The sequence below is a fragment of the Oncorhynchus masou genome, chromosome 6, assembly GCF_036934945.1.
Source record: "Oncorhynchus masou masou isolate Uvic2021 chromosome 6, UVic_Omas_1.1, whole genome shotgun sequence".
NCBI lineage: Eukaryota > Metazoa > Chordata > Actinopteri > Salmoniformes > Salmonidae > Oncorhynchus > Oncorhynchus masou.
The window spans coordinates 19431376-19453977 of NC_088217.1; the positions used below are offsets into that span (position 1 = coordinate 19431376).

Sequence of the window (22602 nt, forward strand, 5' to 3'; positions counted from 1 at the left end):
TGTACAAAAAGATCATCCACTAGCTCTAGCATTTTCAATTCCATTATATCCCAACTTTTAAAAGGAATAAGCATATGCAACCTAAAATCCCCAGTGAGGCCACCTTCACGGATGTTATCGTTGCGGGTTTCCTCGTTGCTGATCTAGAACTCCACGCACCCACATGGAAGTCCATTCTTTCTTTGTATTTTCACCCTATGAAATATTCTTCCTGAGGAGTCAGGTGCACTGTCCCAACGGGTCTCATAGCCCGTGAACAAGCTATACCCCTTTGTGATATCTCTCAGTTCAGGACACACCACCTTGCGAAACACATGCCAGTCTTCAAGCCTGTAGTCCACTCCTAAAGTCTGGTCTGTATATTCTTCTCCTTCGGCTACAGTATAGAGTTTCACTCTACAAGCAGGGTCATCAAACAGATAGCCCCATAGCTGTCCATTAGACATCAACACTTGATCTTTCAACACAGTTGGGGGTATTTGGGGTATATACATATTTAGAAAACGCTTTTTTGGCGCATCATATATTGATGCTTTATACTTTTCCCTTTCTCTATGTGTTAACCGGGGTCCTGCTTCCGTTGTTACGGTCATCACGTGTGTGTCAGTGATCACAAAATCCATGTTTAATTTCTTCTTTAGTGTTCTGGGGTTTATCGAGGTCGCTCGTGTGTTCACAGATCTTACTTATCATATCTTACAGATCTTACTCATTCTACGTCCAATACCCCTGGACATTTCTGTTTCATATACAACAAGCCCGGGCCTAAGTTCACTACAACAGGGGGGGCCATACTCTTTGAAATGTTCAAACACATTCCACAGTTCAACGAGGTCACATCACATCAATCATCAAGATAGCTTTAAGCTTTAACATAAACAGATGCACTATCTGGTTAAATAAACACTCGAGAGCGTGAGAACGGAAGGACAGGATGTACATATATGGGCATAAGCACTCACTCATACCGTGAGAATGGATGGACAGGATGTACATATATGTGCGTAACCACGTGACCCATAAAATAGGTAATAAATCACTGCTTTGACGGATGCCGTCAAATTTGTTGAGGAGTCATTGATGGACAACTATATTCAAACGTCTCTGATTGTCAATCAATTTTAAGTCAGGACTGAGGCTGGACCCCTCAGGAACACTCCACACCTCTTGGAAGAGCCATCCTGGTGCGTTTTTGGCATACAAAATTGTGTCATTGTCCCGCTGAAAAATGTACCGCTATCCCAGGATTAGGTTTTCAGAAGATTGAGGCAGGTTTTCTTCAAATGTTTTACCTGGGCTTTGCACCTTTAATATTTATTTTGATCCTGACAAACTCACTAGTATCGGCCGGTGATAAGCATACCCATAACATCATGCTGCTACCATAATCAAAACAATGGATATATTCTAACATAACGTGTTTCTCTAAGAATTTGGTAGAATTTTATTCAAAATGTTTCACCCCTCTGTAATGGCTGCCAAAGTTGCTTCCACACTGATTTAATTTTGGGGTGTAAAAGCATATGAAATCAAGACATCTTTGTTTTGTATTTTTAATTTATTTGGAACATTTTCTCTCATTTTTCTCTCAGTTTGGAAATGTGGAGTAGATTCTATACATTGGTCGGAATAAAATCTAATTACATCAATTGTTTTATTTAATTTGAAGGCAGAAAAATGTTAAGACTGTGCAAAGGGTGTGTAGACTTTCACCAGGCACTTTATATCCTTAATTCTTGTCACACCACTGTTATTGAAAAAGTGATCATTGTCATATCATTGATGCAAAGTGTTATATTTTGTATTACAGAACTATCCTACTCCATCATCACCACCATCTCCCTTTATCACACCACGGTGGCAAGGGAATCTCTGTGGTCCTCCAATACCTGCCCCAACTTGTTATACAAAGAGAAAAGGTGAGTGAAAAATATAATCTTTCAACAGTGAGCCTAGTGGTCTGTGTGACTTTGAGTAAAAGTGAGAGTAACTAACAGGAATAGTGTCATTTTATTGAGGCTGATGCTTCCATCATACTAGTGGCCTGTACTTAGCAGAAAGGAGGTTTTGTCCTACTTGTCACTGACCCACAGAGCAGATATGTGTCATGGACATCCTAGGCCAGCGATGGTCCTGCAGTCCACAAAGGCCCAGTTAACACCCCACGCAGATTGAACCAGTCTCTTAGCCTCTCCATGTGAAGCTCAACAAGGGCTGCGTCAGCTAGCTCTTCATGGCAGAAGGAGGCCAAAAAATCTTTATGAAACCTACAAATCATATCCTGTCCAGAAGCATCAGTGGATTAGTACACAGAATATTTGTCCATATTGGTTATACATGTTCTCCCTACTCTTCTGTTGATATAATGGGCTGCTGGGCTAAGGAAAGCTCTTTTTTGTTGGTCGTTACTAGACTCCCATTAGTGCTGTTTCGTTGGGCCACTCTTAGTCAGTATAAGCCAATTAAACTCAACTGCTGATGGAGTTGACCGGCAACTGATGTGGGCGGACTGGATCTCCAATGTCACATAAAATTAAATAAATGTAATGGTAAGGCAGGTTTGGAAAGGAGAGCTCACCTCTTTGCTGTGCAATGGCCAAGATGTACCATAGGGGGCAGTAGCTGGTCAATCCAACTCTGTAATCTCAGGGCCTCTTTCACTACCATGAAAAATACTTCAAGAAGAGCAAACACACACATGTTGTCTTCAAGAAAAGTCCTATTCTAGTTTTTAAATTACAATGTAAATCTGTTATGTTGGATAAAAAATACATCAGATCATTTTCAGGAATCAGGGCAACAAATAGCGTACTATTACTGGTAGTTACCGTAGCTACAATACTGTAGGACTGTTAATCTCAGTGTAATAAAAACCAGTTGAAGGAGGTAACACAACTAGTGAATCTGGTTAAATATAGAGGAGGCCTGATACCTCTATCTATATGGATCTAATTTTGAGTGTCTAGACTCTAGAGAGAGAGAGCGACGTCTGCAGAAAATGTGTCTGTGCGTGCATGTGTGTGAGCTTGCATTTGTGTCGGGTCAAACAGGTGCAGGAGGTAGAAATGAGGACACTTGGCATACTACGGTTTATTGTAGAATGAATGAAAGTTCATATACAGCAGTTACATCTGGTGTATATTTGAACAATGTCTATTGGATCATTGTTATCAAGTAAACATATTGACTTTTAACCTTTCATTCAGAATTGTTTTGCAAACAGCAATACAAATCATACAGATGGGAAGAAGACTTGAACATTCTTAGGTCTCCTTGTCCTGGGATTTACTATGATCTTCTATGTTGCGTCATAGAGCAAAACAGAAAACGTGCGTGTTTGTGAAAGTCTCAGCTCAAACCTTTCACATGTTACAGAAGTTTTTGTAAGAATAGCCATTTTGGGATTCGCCCTTGTCTCACAAACACTGTTCTAGTTCAGCCCTGTCAATCACACATGCTAATGGTTGGTATTGGTGGATGCAAAAGAAATGGACAAATCCAATGTAAAAACAGGAGTCTGTAGCTCAAACACACAATATTTAAGAGTGGTTACAAGAACAAAATCACACCAGCGTGAACGTGAGACTCAAAAAAGCTTTCCCACAATATTCTGAAAATATTGCTTTAAGGTTGTGAACACATAAATGTGAACTACTATATTTTCTATCAAACAGCAATATTGGTCATTCATTTTAATATCAAATATAGGCTGCATATCACTTTATTGTAGGAACAGTGACCTAAAAAGCTACTTCATTACATCATATGGTAGAGTTCATGCTCTGATGAAATGGTCAAGCCTTAGTACTTTATTGACAGAGTCTATTCATTTAGATTTTCTCAGATATATTTATACGGGTATTTATCTGTTTTAGCAATGACAGAAGTACTCAATAAGCACCGTTGTTGGTTGGGTGTGTATTGCTTTAACATGAACTGGAGTTAAGGTAGCTGGATCTGCAGCTGTGCTCCAGTACTCAGTGCTGCTGCAGCTGGTCTAGGTCACACACCTGGGCAGAGCGGTTCGGGTTAGGACAGGTGATCCACACTTGGCAATTGTGCAAACTTGTCACACCAGAAAAAAATGAGGTCTTGATTTTAAATGTGTTGGTATAAAACAATACAATATAGTGCTAAAATAGTGTTGACAAGTACTATTTATACAGACTAAATACTTTCGACCTTGACTGAAATTTCTATGCCGGTGGTTCTAGAAGTCCAGAGGTTGTTTGAGACAAAGTCATTGTTGATATGAAATTGTTCACTTTCTGTTGGTCCATGAGTTTTACCTTAGTCAGAATAGATACATATTTGTGTAGCATCCAGTATATTGCAAAGCAATAGCACTAGGCTATATCCCTGATGAGGGCTATTGCTGGTAGAGTAAGTTTCTCAAAACCAAGTAAAATGTAAAGAAAAGAAGTGTCTGAACATTTCTACAGCATGCCTTTTACATCAACAGTAGAGATTTGGTTAAAGAGGAATAGAGGAATATAGAAGAATAGTTAGACATACCGCAATACAGGTTTTGAGTTAGGAGTATAAAGTTACCATATACAAGTGACAAATACAGACGACAACTTCCAAACAATCAACAAGAGGATATAAAGATCATTTCTTATTTGGGGAAAAATTACATATACATTGAATATCATCTCTACATTACAAGTGTGTGTGTGTGGCTCACTCTCTGATAGGCCTGGTGTGTGGCTGTGTGTTGTCACATAGGGGTGTTGATCATACAACACTTGGCCATGTTACTTCAGTTCCTCCCCTGTTCTCGGGCAGATGCTTGAAGGGAAAAGAAAGCACTTTTGCCGACCCTCAGCTAACACTCGAGGCATACACCACAAGTCCACAGCCACTCAAGATGACCCCATTGGGACTGGTCTGGACAATGGTGTGTTTGATGACAACAGGTAGGACCGCAATATTCTGTCTACCCACTGTCAAGTTCTTCTCTGTTGAGTCCTCAGGAACAGCGTTAGACCCACCTTGACAACTAGTGCAAGTCAGAATGTTAAATGTGTGTGTTATTTATTTGCTTAATGGAGTGTTGAAGAGGCCCCTGTGTTTTCTTTAAGTTTATTTATATAAAGTTCTTTAAAATATTTAAGTGATATGATGTTTTAGTCTGCGATGATTAAATAACAGTAAATAAACAGTATGCTGGAGCCAAAATGCACAGACCCTCAATATTGTCTCCAAGACATGACGGAAATTCAAAGACGACCAAGAGCTATTCTTAAATCCAACGAGAGCTCTGCAGTTAAGATATTTATACAGATTTCTGCGATTCATTACATATGGAGAAGCCAAGTGAAACAGTTCAGCTGTCACGAACGTCATCAGGGAAATGACCGGACCAAGGTGCAGCGTGGTGAGTGTACATTTCTTTTTTTATTTTGAATGTAGCCAACAAGACCCAACGAACATGCCACTTACCAGTGCTATGCAGGTCACTAACAAAGACAACTACCCACACCTAACGTGGCAAAACAGGCTGCCTAAGTATGATTCCCAATCAGAGACAACCATAGACAGTGGTCCCTGATTGAGAACCATACCAGGGCAAAACATAGAAATAGAAAACATAGAAATAAAGATACTAGAATGCACACCCTAGTCACACCCTGGCCTAACCAAAACAGAGAATAAAAGCCTCTCTATGGCCAGGGCGTGACATCAGCAGTGTCTCGCACAATGTTTGCTTCATAATGTCGCCTTTATAGATAAGTCTCTCCACTAACCTTTCATTTGCGTTTCTTTGTGTTTCTTTCCAAGGCGCTGTCATTTAACATTTCCACTATTGCAAAACGACTGGTTTGATGATAGTGTTGGTTTGTGCCTGTTCAGGTTATTTGCTTCACAACACTGGTGAAAGCATATTTATTTAATTACATTATAAGCAGATCATGTTTCAATCTTTTACAGATCTTTGTCTGGTGAAAATATTGTAGGACAGCGTATGTGTTACGGACATCTATCATGTCTTATTATTTTGATCTCTGTCCAGCATACACCTTTATTTCACCAGGTAGGCTAGCTGAGAACAAGTTCTCACACAAATGGCAATAGAACCTCATTCCATCAGTATTGTTTATATACTGTATGTCTCCTTTGATGTGTTGGCAGTTTGTTTATTCGAACTAAACCTCCATTCACTTCTCCTATCCCAGTGTCCCGCCAGACACGTTCAGAGTCCGACTTCGTCCGCTTCCCCCAGATAAATGACACAGAGGTCCTCACCTGTGAGTGTTCCAGCCGCTCCTGCCAGACGGTCTTTTGGTTCCTCACTCTCCAAAACAACCTTGACATCCAGTTCCTTCTCAGCTTCAACAATGCTGGCCGGACCAGCCATGAACCCAGTGTGGACGAACACCGGTTCAAGGCCAGTAAGCGGGATGGGGGAAGCAAGATGACTTTCACACTGCGCCTCATTAACATAAGGTCAGAGGACACAGGTCTTTCCACCTGTATGCTCCAGAACCAGAACGAGAACGAGCTGTGGAGGCCAGGAGTTCTTCTCAGACCTGGAGGTGAGAGGAACCCATTCCCCTGCATGGCACTGACGCTTCCCATTCTTCTTATGGCTGATTAGAGATGAGAAGATGAGATGAATCCAGAATTCCTACATTTCTGACCTAGAACTAGTTACACAACAATGGAATGCACTCTCTTACACTATACTACTTTATTATTATTTTAATGGCCCGAGAACAGACCAATTTCTTGATTTTCAATATTCTCCCGAAACAGTATAATTCAGATTTTGCTTTGTATGCGTTGGAATTCATTTAATGTCTAGTGAAGTCAGGACATCAGTGGGCAATTCAGCCTTGTTAGCGAAAAGAAAAAGCAATTAGAAGTTAATATTCCTCTGTGCCAGTTGAGTTAACGTCTAAGTTTCTTCATCTGTCCAAATCTCTCTCCATGATCTTTTGTGCATTTTGGCTCTCTCACAGTGTTTCTTATATCCATCACATTGTGTATTTTTGTGACCCACCAGAAACTCGGCCAACATTACCCCCCATCACAAAGCCTCAGCCCCAAGGCATCTGTCACGTTCTGACCTTAGTTCCTTAGTTCCTTTGTTTTGTCTTTTGTTTTAGTATGGTCAGGTCATGAGTTGGGTGGGTTGTCTATGTTAGTTTGTCTATGATTTTCTATTTCTGTGTTTGGCCTGGTATGGTTCTCAATCAGAGGCAGCTGTCAATCATTGTCCCTGATTGAGAACCATATTTAGGTAGCCTGTTTTCCATTGTGTTTTGTGGGTGGTTGTTTTCAGTCTTTGTGTGTTTGCACCAGACAGAACTGCAACAGACAGTTTCTTTGTTGTTTTGTTATTCAGTGTTCAGTTTTGATTATTTTTAAAAATCATGAGCACTTACCACGCTGCACTTACCACGCTGCACTTTCGGAGAGCAGGTTCTTACTCTTTTTCTAAGAAGTAGATCTGAGCCTGTATTCATAAAGTGTTTCAGAATAGGATCAGTTTGGCCTTTTAGATCACAATGAATATGATTATATGTGATTGATCACTTTCTCTATATTTGACAGTGTCTTTGTCCCTGTATTCATCTCTGTGTATTTGACTTTCTTTGACTGTTTGTATCTGCCTCACAGGAAAGGACCATTGGAGTAATTCAGAGCGCCTACACTGCAGACTCAGAGACAGTGCTGTATTTACTGTATGTGTCCTTACAGGGATCTCCTTCCACTTTATGAATCTGAAGACTGTTTTATTAGCATCTTACTTTTCTATTCTTTGTTCATTACAACGAAGAAACAGCCTGAAGTTCCAACTGTCTAAAATAAAACATTTAGGATTCTGTTCACAATGTTAATGTCTCTGGCTATGGATTTGTAATTAAGGGAATGTATCATAAAACCTTTATACTGAGCAGGTATTACACTCATATGTGCTAGTATTGCACCAATGCTATGCATTCTGCTGCAGTAGCCTAATGTTATGATTATTGGATGTGTGCAACATGTATTGATGATAAATAAGCTGTAAAAAAACACATTTAATTACCTCATGTCTACGTACTGTCATCTTATCACAGGGACCAGAGAAAAGTGTGTGTCTACAGCATAGTGTGTGTGTTATTTCCTTGTTTAGCTGTTGAGTAGAATACTTTTAATCTCACTGTGTGTGTTTAAACACAAACATAATCAAGCCTGCTCTCCACTATTTCACTTCACATTTCGGAGAGCAGGGACATTCTGTAACACTGTATATACAGTGCCTTGCGAAAGTATTTGGCCCCCTTGAACTTTGCGACCTTTTGCCACATTTCAGGCTTCAAACATAAAGATATAAAACTGTATTTTTTTGTGAAGAATCAACAACAAGTGGGACACAATCATGAAGTGGAATGACATTTATTGGATATTTCAAACTTTTTTAACAAATCAAAACCTGAAAAATTGGGCGTGCAAAATTATTCAGCCCCCTTAAGTAAATACTTTGTAGCGCCACCTTTTGCTGCGATTACAGCTGTAAGTCGCTTGGGGTATGTCTCTATCAGTTTTGCACATCGAGAGACTGAATTTTTTTCCCATTCCTCCTTGCAAAACAGCTCGAGCTCAGTGAGGTTGGATGGAGAGCATTTGTGAACAGCAGTTTTCAGTTCTTTCCACAGATTCTCGATTGGATTCAGGTCTGGACTTTGACTTGGCCATTCTAACACCTGGATATGTTTATTTTTGAACCATTCCATTGTAGATTTTGCCTTATGTTTTGGATCATTGTCTTGTTGGAAGACAAATCTCCGTCCCAGTCTCAGGTCTTTTGCAGACTCCATCAGGTTTTCTTCCAGAATGGTCCTGTATTTGGCTCCATCCATCTTCCCATCAATTTTAACCATCTTCCCTGTCCCTGCTGAAGAAAAGCAGGCCCAAACCATGATGCTGCCACCACCATGTTTGACAGTGGGTATGGTGTGTTCAGGGTGATGAGCTGTGTTGCTTTTATGCCAAACATAACGTTTTGCATTGTTGCCAAAAAGTTCAATTTTGGTTTCATCTGACCAGAGCACCTTCTTCCACATGTTTGGTGTGTCTCCCAGGTGGCTTGTGGCAAACTTTAAAACGACATTTTTATGGATATCTTTAAGAAATGGCTTTCTTCTTGCCACTCTTCCATAAAGGCCAGATTTGTGCAATATACGACTGATTGTTGTCCTATGGACAGAGTCTCCCACCTCAGCTGTAGATCTCTGCAGTTCATCCAGAGTGATCATGGGCCTCTTGGCTGCATCTCTGATCAGTCTTCTCCTTGTATGAGCTGAAAGTTTAGAGGGACGATCAGGTCTTGGTAGATTTGCAGTGGTCTGATACCCCTTCCATTTCAATATTATCGCTTGCACAGTGCTCCTTGGGATGTTTAAAGCTTGGGAAATCTTTTTGTATCCAAATCCGGCTTTAAACTTCTTCACAACAGTATCTCGGACCTGCCTGGTGTGTTCCTTGTTCTTCATGATGCTCTCTGCGCTTTTAACGGATCTCTGAGACTATCACAGTGCATGTGCATTTATACGGAGACTTGATTACACACAGGTGGATTGTATTTATCATCATTAGTCATTTAGGTCAACATTGGATCATTCAGAGATCCTCACTGAACTTCTGGAGAGAGTTTGCTGCACTGAAAGTAAAGGGGCTGAATAATTTTGCATGCCCAATTTTTCAGTTTTTGATTTGTTAAAAAAGTTTGAAATATCCAATAAATGTCGTTCCACTTCATGATTGTGTCCCACTTGTTGTTAATTCTTCACAAAAAAATACAGTTTTATATCTTTATGTTTGAAGCCTGAAATGTGGCAAAAGGTCGCAAAGTTCAAGGGGGCCGAATACTTTCGCAATGCACTGTAAAAAGTATTTATTGATAACCACAATATTAGTCTACATGATAAACACACAAAGATAAGAATTGTTTTAAACAGCATGCACACCGTTATCATTTGAATGGGGTGATAAAAACGTCTCTTTGTTGGTTCTTCGGTTCTCGACGAGTGAACAAGACCATTTCCTATGTGAGAGAGCGCTGCGCACATTGAGATGCTATAGCTCTCTCGTTGCTTAAACTTTGAGTTCCTCATCTTGACGCTGAAACAAAACAAACGCAGTGCGACCACAGACCACGCCACAGGCAGATAGAGAGAGAGGAAAATAAAGTGAAAAGGCATGTGTACATTTGTCAGACATTACAAAACCCTCAACTTTATTTCAACTCCTGTCATTGCATTGAATGTCTGTCACATTGTTTATTTTTTATGTTGTGTCCTAACAAAAGAAATGGGGCAAAGTTGACTGCAGTCGTTGATGGTGGAATTGGGCATCAGAAAAGTGTACTTATGTCACGTTCGCTGGAATAATTACCTGACCAAGCTGCAGCGTGATATGGTTTCCACATATCGCACAAAACGATGTGCGTTCCACAAACGCACAAAACAACAAAGAAAGAACGAAACAAACAACGAACCGTAACTAAGAGTTGTAACATACACTACCTCAAAAAAATATCCCATAAAACACAGGTGGGAAAAAATGCTCCTTAAATATGATCCCCAATTAGAGACAACGATAGACAGCTGCCTCTATTTGGGATTCATACCAAACACCAACATAGAAAAACTAAACTAGAACCCCACATAGAAAATAATAACTAGAAAACCTCCCAGTCACGCCCTGACCTACTCTACCATAGAAAATAAGGCCTCTATATGGTCAGGACGTGACAACATGTAATTTTTGTTCATAGTTAGACTTTATTTTACAGTGGTTATTACCTAATCACTTTGTAATAATTACAATTGGGTTTCTTTTGGATTAATTGAAAAGATCATCACTACGTATTTGATATAGTAGCTGATAAACTGTTTCTTTGGCATTGCTATTATATTATTTTCTATTAAATAAATAGGAAACACTGCTGAACATTTCGTAGAATCTGAAGATATTCTAAGAATACTAATAAATGTACAAGAAATATGAATGCTTGTTGCCGGAGCATAATAAAACTTGACATTGAAAACTATAACTGAAAAGTAATCCTGTCATTTAATCCATGATTTCTGTTTGAGCATAGTACAAATAATGTATATCACTCATAAATATACACTTGAACAAACAATGTAATATCTATCAATGTAATATTAGGATTACATGAAACACAACAGCGCTCCTAAAATGTTTCTCTTTTATTTGCTTTGAAAAATATTTGAAAAGAGAATGAAACAATGATATTGTGATCAGAACAATAGTAGTATATTTAGTTAAACACATATATAATATATAGTTAATCCTGTGTACAAAATCTAATGTAACTATGGTTGAAGATATTATTTTTTATATTTCTGCTATTCTCATCATTTGTAGTATTTGTAATCTCATAACTGAATTTATTTATATTTCCTTCTGACAATATAATTGTTAACTTGGGCTCATCCATTTCTGTTACTATTGTTACAACAAAAGGCAATCAACAGCAGTGGCAAGAACCACTTTTATTTACCTTTGTCATTGTTTCATTTTCCACAAGCTTAAAATCCATAGCTTTTTGAAAAATAACAATTATTAAAAGCCAATCATAGACTGGACACAAAAGTCCCCTATATCAAACATTTGGTTAAATACTTTACCAACATTTTTTTTTTTTTTAACATTTAGCAGACACTCTAATACAAAGTGTCTTACAGGAGCAAGTTGCTTAAGGGCACATCGACAGATTTTTCACGTAGTCGGCTCAGGGATTCAAACCAGTGGCATTTCGGTTAATGGCCCAACACTATAATTATTTTAGGGGGTGGATCAGAATTAATATTGCATATAGATTGTTGCTTCCATCAATGTAATTGTCTGCATCATTTCCAATCCCCCATATATTTTTGGGGTAAATATATATATATATATAAATATTCATACATATACATAAATACATACATTACATACATACATACATACATACATACATACATACATACATAAATACATATACACACTTTTTGTTGTTGAATATACCTATTCCCAGCAAACCCTACCACCTCTCCCCAATTGGAGTAAACTAATAAACAATAACACTTAGGCTTCTACCTTCAGCTCATGCATATTATACACACTTTACAGGCAAAATTCATTTTACAATAGTTCTATTTTGTTTGTTTTTAGTCCTTCCTCTATTTCTGATGTCTATCCAGTTTGATTTCTATTTTTAACTGTGCTATTTCACCAAATTTCTGAACCTATATACATTTTACAGTCCCCGTATGCTTTACATTGGTTATATTGTTGTTGTTCGTCCCACCCTTCAGCTCCATCCAACCCGTCCCATCTACCTCAACACCATCCATTTTGGACTTCTATTTGCTATATATTTTTCAACTGTGCTGTGATGCTTCACAAAAGTATTGAACCTTTCTATTCTCATAGCTACTACAGATTGTAAATTAAATAACATTTTTTGCTAAAATAATGATTATATTATTGAACGATTGACTGTGACATTTGAAATCACCCAGTATTGTTATCTGCAGCTTTAGTTCTAGGTAAATGTTGCAATTCATCAGCCATTCCTGGACCTGTGACAAAAAACGAGCTACATATGGACAATCCCGAAATAAATTATCTAATAACTGCGTCCTCGCAGCAGAATCTGCAGAGCTGGGAATAGTGTATCCCCCATATATATAACATTATATTTGTTGCAAGAATTTTGTATAATCATTTAAATTTAAAAAATTAGAAGTTTTGAATCCGGCATCGTTTTGCGTGTCAATTCATAAACCATGGTCCGTGGAGTCGGTTCATCGAAAATCTCTTCCCAACTATTTTGCAATTTATATGGCACACCTGTAAATGTTTTGGTCCTTAAATTAAATTGGTATATATTTTTATTCATCACAATTTTCTTTAACCATTTTAAATATTTAATGCAGGGCAGACAGACAAGTTGCTTTTCTCCCCTTCCACTTGCATATTCCATTTTTGTGGTAATGCTGCAATTAGTTGGTTGTAATTTTGGGTAGAGCAGACATTTCCATATGTCGCATGTGTGACATAACTCCACCAGTCCAACTTATGATATTATTTACAAAAATTATACCTTTTTAAACATTCTAGCAATTAGCATATTTGAGTCTTTTCGGGTTGATTAAACTGAGATTGCAACCAACTTTCTAAGGCTTGTTTAAAAAAAAACGATATATTGTTTTCAAATAACTAAATGTTAAGGCCCAACACTCTTAACCACTAGGCTACTTGCTATGATTGGTACTGTAAGAAACATTGAAATATAGTTCACCTTGCACAAGCAATTCATTAAACAATGCTACATTTACATTTAAGTCATGGAATGTGTGTGTGTGTGTGTGTGTGTGTGTGTGTGTGTGTGTGTGTGTGTGTGTGTGTGTGTGTGTGTGTGTGTGTGTGTGTGTGTGTGTGTGTGTGTGTGTGTGTGTGTTCTGTGTCTGTCTGTGTCTGTCTGTCTGTGTTGATTATCTAGCTCTAATGATGACAGACAAGGCAAGCTATATCACAGCTAGTCAGCCATTGCTACTTAATGTATGCTTATTTTTTTATTTTTTTTATTTCACCTTTATTTAACCAGGTAGGCTAGTTGAGAACAAGTTCACCCAACTGTAGCTTCTTTCTCTTTCCTTCCCACAATGCATAGAGCCCCTATAAGGGCAGGGGAAATGATCCTGCTGCTGTTCCATCTCAAATGAGAGGAGCCTTCTTCTAACTACATTTGAATGGCAAGTTACTCACACACTCTGTCTAATGTAGTGCTAAATGTTCAAGGAACTCTCTCTCACAGGCATTCCCCAGTCATCCCTCCAGACACAAACAACACACGCACGCACACACACACTGTTTGGGGTCGGAGAGCCCTCGTTGTGAGTAAGACAGGGAAGCCCAGGTAGGGGTAGAGAGAAAGCACTATGGACGGTTAGGTGAGTGAACACAGATACAAAGAAATATAAACTGTCTGACTGGTTCTTCCTAGACACCCACCTTCTAACTACATGATCCACCAACACATTGCACAATCCCCCTGTGGTTATGAGTTATTGTGTCACTTATAGACCTACAGTATTAGGCACTGACATTCAACATGACATTCAGATTTTTTGTTACTTTAGGCTACATTAAAGCAAGTAAAAGTGCTCTTTCCTTTTCCAAAGTCAAGGAAGAGCATGAGGTGACACAAGACATTATAGCAATATGAACAAGGTGAGAGGAGTACTTAATTACATCTCTCAAATGGAAACTCAAATGGAACAGTTGTTATGCCCACAGCCACCCCAGCTAGCAAATTTGGTTCCTTGGAAGTTGTGGGAACATATGTTCTTGGTTTCACATTGGTTTAGGGAACAAAGCCTCAGTGGTGTAAAAAATACCCAATAGTCATACTTGAGTAAAAGTAAAGATACCTTCATAGAAAATGACTAAAGTGAAAGTCACCTAGTAAAACACTACTTGAGTAAAAGTCTGAAAGTATTTGGATTTAAATATACTTAAGTATCAAAAATAAATGTAATTGCTAAAATATACTTAAGTATCAATTGTAAAAGTATAAATCATTTAAAATTCCTTATATTAAGCAAACCAGACGGAAACATTTTCTTGTTTTTTTTAATTTACGGATATCTAGGGGAACACTCCAACACTCAGACGTAATTTGCAAATGAAGCATTTGTGTTTAGTGAGTCCACCAGATCATAGGCAGTAGGGATGACCAGGGATGTTCTCTTGATAAGTAAGTGAATTGGACCATTTTCCTGTCCTGCTACGCATTCAAAATGTAACGAGTACTTTTTGGGTGTCAGAGAAAATGTATGGAGCTAAAAGTACATCATTTACTTCAGGAATGTAGTGAAGTAAAAGTTGTCAAGAATATAAATAGTCAAGTACAGATACCCCAAAAAAACTACTTAAGTAGTACTTTAAAGTACTTTTACTTAAGTACCGGTAAAACGGAGCGTTTTTTTAAAGTCCTGAGAAATTACAATTTCGCCTGTTCTGGGAATGTTTATTTTTAGGTTGCAGGTAGGTTCTGAGACCGTTTTACTCTGGTTCCTTGAAAGTTTTCCTGTGAGGTTTTATGCTCTGAGAACAGAAATGATATGTTATTTTTGAGGTTTTTCAATAACTTCCTGAACTTCCTTTCACTGAATGTTTCAATAAGTATTTTAATAACACTATAATAATATATAATATAATAACTAGCTTATTTGGGGTAAAAATAAAAAAAAGTTTACTCCAAGCACAGACAGGACACAGAAATTCACTTCCTTAGGCATTAATCATATAAACGCATCTTTAAAAAAAAATTGTGACAAGGCATCAGTGAGATTGGAACTTGTAATTTTCAGTTCTTTATCCATGGAATTAGTCCACTGCACTACCAGGATGGAGCTAGCATGCCATTTTTTTTACGCTTGAATAGTTAATTTGGAAAAAGTTTGGCGTTAATAATGACTGAATTTTTTGGGGTTTTTCTTAGCCAAACGTGATGAACAAAACGGAGCGATTTCTCCTACACAAATAATATTTTTGGAAAAACTGAACATTTGCTATCTAACTGAGTCTCCTCATTGAAAACATCTGAAGTTCTTCAAAGGTAAATGATTTTATTTGAATGCTTTTCTTGTTTTTGTGAAAATGTTGCCTGCTGTTGCATGCTAGGCTTAATGCTATGCTAGCTATCAATACTCTTACACAAATGCTTGTTTAGCTATGGTTCAAAAGCATATTTTGAAAATCTGAGATGACAGTGTTGTTAACAAAAGGCTAAGCTTGAGAGCCAATATATTTATTTCATTTAATTTGCGATTTTCATGAATAGTTAACGTTGCGTTATGCTAATGAGCTTGAGGCTATAATTACGATCCCGGATACGGGATTGCTCGTAACAAGATTAACATTCTCTGAATTATTTGAGAAAAGTCCCAATGTCAAACCAGTTGTATAACATTCCTAGAACAATATCAAACATTTAAATGCCATGTAACCACGTTTGACCCTTTAGGAAAATGTTTTGTTCAAGTAATGAAATACCAAGAAATTATATTTTTGTTGTCAAGTTCTTAAATGTGCTGAAAATGTTCCAACGCAACTATCCTGCACGGGAAGGTTGTATGCAAAATAACTTTAGGACAACCACGCTCTCACCAATCTCTAAGAAACATGGTTTTCAGAATGTTATGTGCTAGTGTAATGTCCTTGCTTTACATTTGGAGATGTTGGCCAAACTGCTAATATAATGCTGCCGACAAATTCGACTATGCCAACAAATTGGCAAAAGACAGGTCATTATAACTATAGCCTGTAGGCCAGTAAGACTGACGTAATATCTATGTTGATAGGCATCTAGTCGCATGCGTATAAGGTGGTCAATGTGTCTACAATGAGTCTAGGCTACAATTTCCTCGTCGAAACCTAGGTTCCCACTGAGTCATTGACAAGAAGTGCAGACATATTCATTTTCTCGATTTGAATCGTAAATGGAAGTAGACTGTTGGCTATTTTCACCAAATTAGATTAGACTATTTCTTACATTTAGGGGGCAATATAACAAAACATGTATTCACATCATTCAATATCTCCTCGTTATTTTTTAGCCTTTATAGTTTTTGATTGAAATGTTATCAAAATGAATTTTTATTATATTTTATTTGCACAAGGGAGGAACCCTAAATGATCTTATGAGCAGAGCCTCAACATTTAAAACAAACTCAAACATGTATTTGCATGTTGTCTCAAATCATGTCATAATATTCAATCTATTATTTCTTGACCATCTGCTAAACAAAATTCTTGAGAATCCTCGACTAATACAAAGCCTACTCACAATTTGGGATAAGGAATATGGTGCTGCTGTTTTTTCTATTGTAAAAAAACAAACAAACAGGAAATAGATTTGTTTCAAACCAGCCATACCTGTCTCTTTTTCAAACACCCAGGTTCAAGTCAATATTTAAACCTTTATTGGGAACAACTATGGCTGTGTGAAACGATTCCAGGGATATTTCTAATCTGCTATAGCCTATCTATTAAACTTTGACATAACATTACTGACATAGGCTGTAGATTAGTGAATCACAGCCTACGTTTGGCATGATATAGGCGTAGGCTACTCCATCATGAATACATTATGCTGCAAAAATAATAGTAATAAAACAAATAAATAAAATATACTATTTATTTTGTGTGTTTTATTTTTATTTTTTGGGGAAAGAAAATGTATTTCCAAGTATCCAATAGCCTTAATAATTACAGGCCTATTGATAATATTAGGTTATTCTTGCAATATGATGTTTCTCAACAGGTCAGCACAGAGTCACGTCCTCAAAAGTGTCTGTAATGATCTGTTGCTCTTGGATTAAATTCCCCCTTTGAAATGTAGACTGCATTCGTAATTACCGTCATCACCTAGTTTATGTCGCCACAATGTGCTGTGTGAGTGCTCATAGCGCGTACGGTTTGCACGCAAAACCAGTCGGTCGCGAAGCGCAGCGCGGATTGGTGGGCTCTGCTCGAGCAGCCTTGCAGACCACCTTTGGGTGCACGAGCTCTGTGCAATACTCCTGCAATGACTTCTTTTTACCAGTGATGAAAGAAGACTTTGCGCGGGTTTTAGGTTCGTGTTGAGCTCCTCATCACACCTGTTTCTACATCCCATGAAGAAGAGCTTGAACGTGTTGCTGTGCAAAAGGACATGAACATGGTCCAAAAGTGGATGCAGACACTTGTTTTACTGTTCTTTTGTCAAGGTAAGTCAGACTTTTTCATAGTACTATCCTGTAGTACGTTCATTCCCTTCAGATGATCTTTTTAAGTAATCGATTTGATGTTGCCACAATACTTGAACTCTCACAGGCCTAGTTCATACAGTGTCATTATAAAGGCTTGCCATATAGCATTTTATATTCTATTTTAATTTCAATTTGAATGGTAATTTATTTGTTGTCCAAATTAATTCAGTGTTGTAGTTTTGTCTGGAGTGTATTTTTAAAGTAAAAGTTATTGTTTAGGCTGTAGCCTGGTAAACCATCATACAATATATCACGTTCAGCAATTGCAATTTTAATTAATGACACAGGGAAGCAACACATATAGGCACAGCCACATGTATACACACGATAACATACACATGTACAGGTAGATTTGATACTGTATATATGTGGTAGCGGTGGAGTAGGGGCCTGAGGACACACAGTCTGTGAATGTATTGTAATGTTTTTAAAATGGTATAAACGGCCTTCATTTTGCTGGACCCCAGGAAGAGTGGCAGCAGCTAATGGGGATCCATAATATACAGTGGGGCAAAAAAGTATTTAGTCAGCCACCAATTGTGCAAGTTCTCCCACTTAAAAAGATGAGAGTCCTGTAATTGTCATCATAGGTACACTTCAACTATGACAGACAAAATGAGGGAAAAAAATCCAGAAAAGGATTTTTAATGAATTTATTTGCAAATTATGGTGGATAATAAGTATTTGGTCACCTACAAACAAGCAAGATTTCTGGCTCTCACAGACCTGTAACTTCTTCTTTAAGAGGCTCCTCTGTCCTCCACTCATTACCTGTATTAATGGCACCTGTTTGAACTTGTTATCAGTATAAAAGACACCTGTCCACAACCTCAAACAGTCACACTCCAAACTCCACTGTGGCCAAGACCAAAGAGCTGTCAAAGGACACCAGAAACAAAATTGTAGACCTGCACCAGGCTGGGAAGACTGAATCTGCAATAGGTAAGCAGCTTGGTTTGAAGAAATCAACTGTGGGAGCAATTATTAGGAAATGGAAGACATACAAGACCACTGATAATCTCCCTCGATCTGGGGCTCCACGCAAGATCTCACCCCGTGGGGTCAAAATTATCACAAGAACGGTGAGCAAAAATCCCAGAACCACACGGGGGGACCTAGTGAATGACCTGCAGAGAGCTGGGACCAAAGTAGCAAAGCCTACCATCAGTAACACACTACGCCGCCAAGGACTCAAATTCTGCAGTGCCAGACGTGTCCCCCTGCTTAAGCCAGTACATGTCCAGGCCCGTCTGAAGTTTGCTAGAGAGCATTTGGATGATCCAGAAGAAGATTGGGAGAATGTCAGATGAAACCAAAATATAACTTTTTGGTAAAAACTCAACTCGTCGTGTTTGGAGGACAAAGAATGCTGAGTTGCATCCAAAGAACACCATACCTACTGTGAAGCATGGGGGTGGAAACATCATGCTTTGGGGCTGTTCTTCTGCAAAGGGACCAGGACGACTGATCCGTGTAAAGGAAAGAATGAATGGGGCCATGTATCGTGAGATTTTGAGTGAAAACCTCCTTCCATCAGCAAGGGCATTGAAGATGAAACGTGGCTGGGTCTTTCAGCATGACAATGCTCCCAAACACACAGCCCGGGCAACGAAGGAGTGGCTTCGTAAGAAGCATTTCAAGGTCCTGGAGTGGCCTAGCCAGTCTCCAGATCTCAACCCCATAGAAAATCTTTGGAGGGAGTTGAAAGTCTGTGTTGCCCAGCAACAGCCCCAAAACATTACTGCTCTCGAGGAGATCTGCATGGAGGAATGGGCCAAAATACCAGCAACAGTGTGGAAAACCTTGCGAAGACTTACAGAAAACGTTTGACCTCTGTCATTGCCAACAAAGGGTATTTAACAAACTATTGAGATACAGTTGTTGTTATTGACCAAATACTTATTTTCCACCATAATTTGCAAATAAATTCATAAAAAATCCTACAATGTGATTTTCTGGATTTCTTTTCTCATTTTGTCTGTCATAGTTTAAGAGTATCTATCATGAAAATTACAGGCCTCTCTCATCTTTTTAAGTGGGAGAACTTGCACAATTGGTGGCTGACTAAATACTTTTTTTGCCCCACTGTATGCAAATATAAATTAATAAGACATCTTCAATAAGAAATAAAGTAGTTAGTAATTTGTTGAATCTCTAATTTGTACTTTCTTCCCTTCAAAAAAAAAAATCACAAACGATATCAGAAACTCTCCAACGGAATTATCTAACAGAGAAAAGGGATGGTGACCATGCACCTTGCTTGGCCAGGTGAGTAGGCTAGCTAGGCTACATTACATAAATCAATTGTATCAGAATAATAAAGTTCTAAACATCAATGTTTTTTTTAAATCAGAGGTTCTTTATAGCCTATTAACAGTCTGAAAGTTATCCATGCTAACACTTTCACTTTTTAGCCCCTATGACAACAACAACCACAATGACTGCACCAATGACCACAACCATAGAGCTAACCAGCTCTACAACTGCCAAGTCGTGCAAAGGTAGAATATTTGACATCGTCAACATCATAATTATTCTTATCATTATATAAATGCCCTCATATCTTTGATAGGGTTGATTTGATTTGGATAATCAAAGTTTAATTTTCCATTATTGAATGGGGTTGAACATTGTAAATCATTTATCCCAAATGTCTTCCGTGTTTGACTTGTGTTTTTGCAGTGGGAAAGGTGGAACCTAGTGCTCCTGTGATTTGATTGTTTGGGCCCCATTTGGCTGCTGGCTGTGGCCTCCTCTTCAACATCACCGTATCCCATTGCAACCCTGAGTCCTGCATTCACTCACCAATATAGCCCCATGTACCCATGAAACACACACCCACCAAACAAAACAAGAGTATTGAACCAACTGATGTAAATATGCTGCCTTCATTTTTCTGTTAGAATGTACACTCTATGACCAAAAGAATGTGGACAGCTGCTCGTTGAACATCTCATTCCAAAATCATGGGGATTAATATGGAGTCGGTCCCCCTCTTTGCTGCTACTCTTCTGGGAAAGCTTTCCGCTAGATGTTGGAACATTGCTGCAGGCACTTGCTTCCATTCAGCCACAAGAGCCTTAGTGAGCTCATGCATTGATGTTGTGCGATTAGGCCTGGCTGTAGCGTTAAGATTTCCCTTCACTGGAACTAAGGGGCCTAGTCCGAACCATGAAAAACAGCCCCAGATAATAATTTCTCCAACACCAAACATTACAGTTGGCACTATGCATTGGGGCAGGTAGCGTTCTCCTGGCATCTGCCAAACCCAGTTTAGTCCGGTGGACTGCCAGATGATAAACGATATTCATGCGTTTCCACTGCTCCAAAGTCCAGCGGTGGCGGCGAGCTTTCATATAATTTCCACCACTCCAGCCGAAATCCATTTTTGGAAGCTCCCCACGAACATGTATTGTGCCGACGTTGCTTCCAGAGGCCGTTTGGAACTTGGTAGTGAGTTTAGCAGAAATGCAACACTCACAGAAGTGTTGCAGAAATGTGACAAACTTATTTTGGAAAGGTGGCATCCGATGACAATGCCACGGTGAAAGTCACTGAGCTCTTAACGCCATTCTACTGCCAATGTTGGTCAAATGAGATTGCATGGCTATACACCTGTCATCAACGGGTGTGGCTGAAATAGCCAAATCCACTCATTTGAAGGGGTGTTCACATACCTTTGTATATATAGTGTATTAACATTTTCATATACATTTCCATATTTCCATTTTAAATGAATTATAAAAAATATTAAATCAATATTTTTATTTGTTCATTTAAAACGTTACAATTATTTTCATTTAGAACGAAGCAATGCCCACATTACAAAAGACAGGACATTTTCCTTCTTTAATATGTCAAACATGAGTCCTGTAATGATGTATGCAGCCTAGAAAATTAGTAGTTGAAAAAAGAGAAGGTCCACACTTTTGGGAGTTTTCTCCCCTAAAAGTCCAACTGAGTTTGTGATTAGAGACGACAAGTTTCTCTTATTTTTCTCTTGTATTCAGGCCGAGAATGGCAACAACATCCTATAGCCAATAACAGACTTTTCTAATCCTGGTTAGTGTTTATTATAAAGTAATTACAAGACAGCCCAACCCCCCCATTGTTTGAGTGGTTACATTTTATTTTTAAATAACAATTGAGCATATGACATTCACAATGTCGTTAGTGATGCTTATAACACAGGTGATTTATGTAGCTTACTACGTTTGTCTATTCTTCTCACAGACAGAGAGACGGAAGACGGTGCGACGTCTCTACTATCAACCATTTAGTTTGTTCTATTACATACATTTTTACTGAGACATTTGTTCCGTAACACCATTGAAATAGTAGAATTCTCGCTCTCTTCATTTAATCAACATAATAGCTTTATGGCAGGTTTGTGTAGATGTTTCATGTCGTCACTCAGTCTGACGAGATATGTATTGCTTATAGCTTAGTTTAAAATGATGTTATGAGATACTTTTCTCCTTCTCCTGGCCTGTAAATTAAACCAAAGACAAAAGCTCTGCAGTGAAACTTCAATAAAACCAAGGTAACATTTTCTAACTCAAATTGTTGGAATTCTTCCTGATACTCATATTTACTTTCTTCCTAGACGTCTATGAATGTTTGGTAGAAATGTGCCATATAAAGCAATATTTTGGAATACTTGAATGATTGAACCATAGTGTACGTAATTGTGTGTGTTCTTGTTACTGTAGGACCATGTTAGAGTGAACCTCTATCTCCGTTACTCTCCATTAGTAACCTCTTACAATCTGAATGAAAA

General features: G+C 38.3%; 1 long non-coding RNA gene across 1 annotated transcript; it reads left to right on the forward strand.

Annotated features, from left to right (window-relative positions):
- Positions 1–17519: 17519 nt before the first annotated feature.
- LOC135541462 (uncharacterized) lies at positions 17520–22487 on the forward strand. The gene is made up of 4 exons (XR_010455971.1): positions 17520–17780; positions 20027–20090; positions 20237–20323; positions 20505–22487. It is a non-coding gene; the product is annotated as an uncharacterized LOC135541462 (long non-coding RNA).
- The last annotated feature ends 115 nt before the right edge of the window (positions 22488–22602 follow it).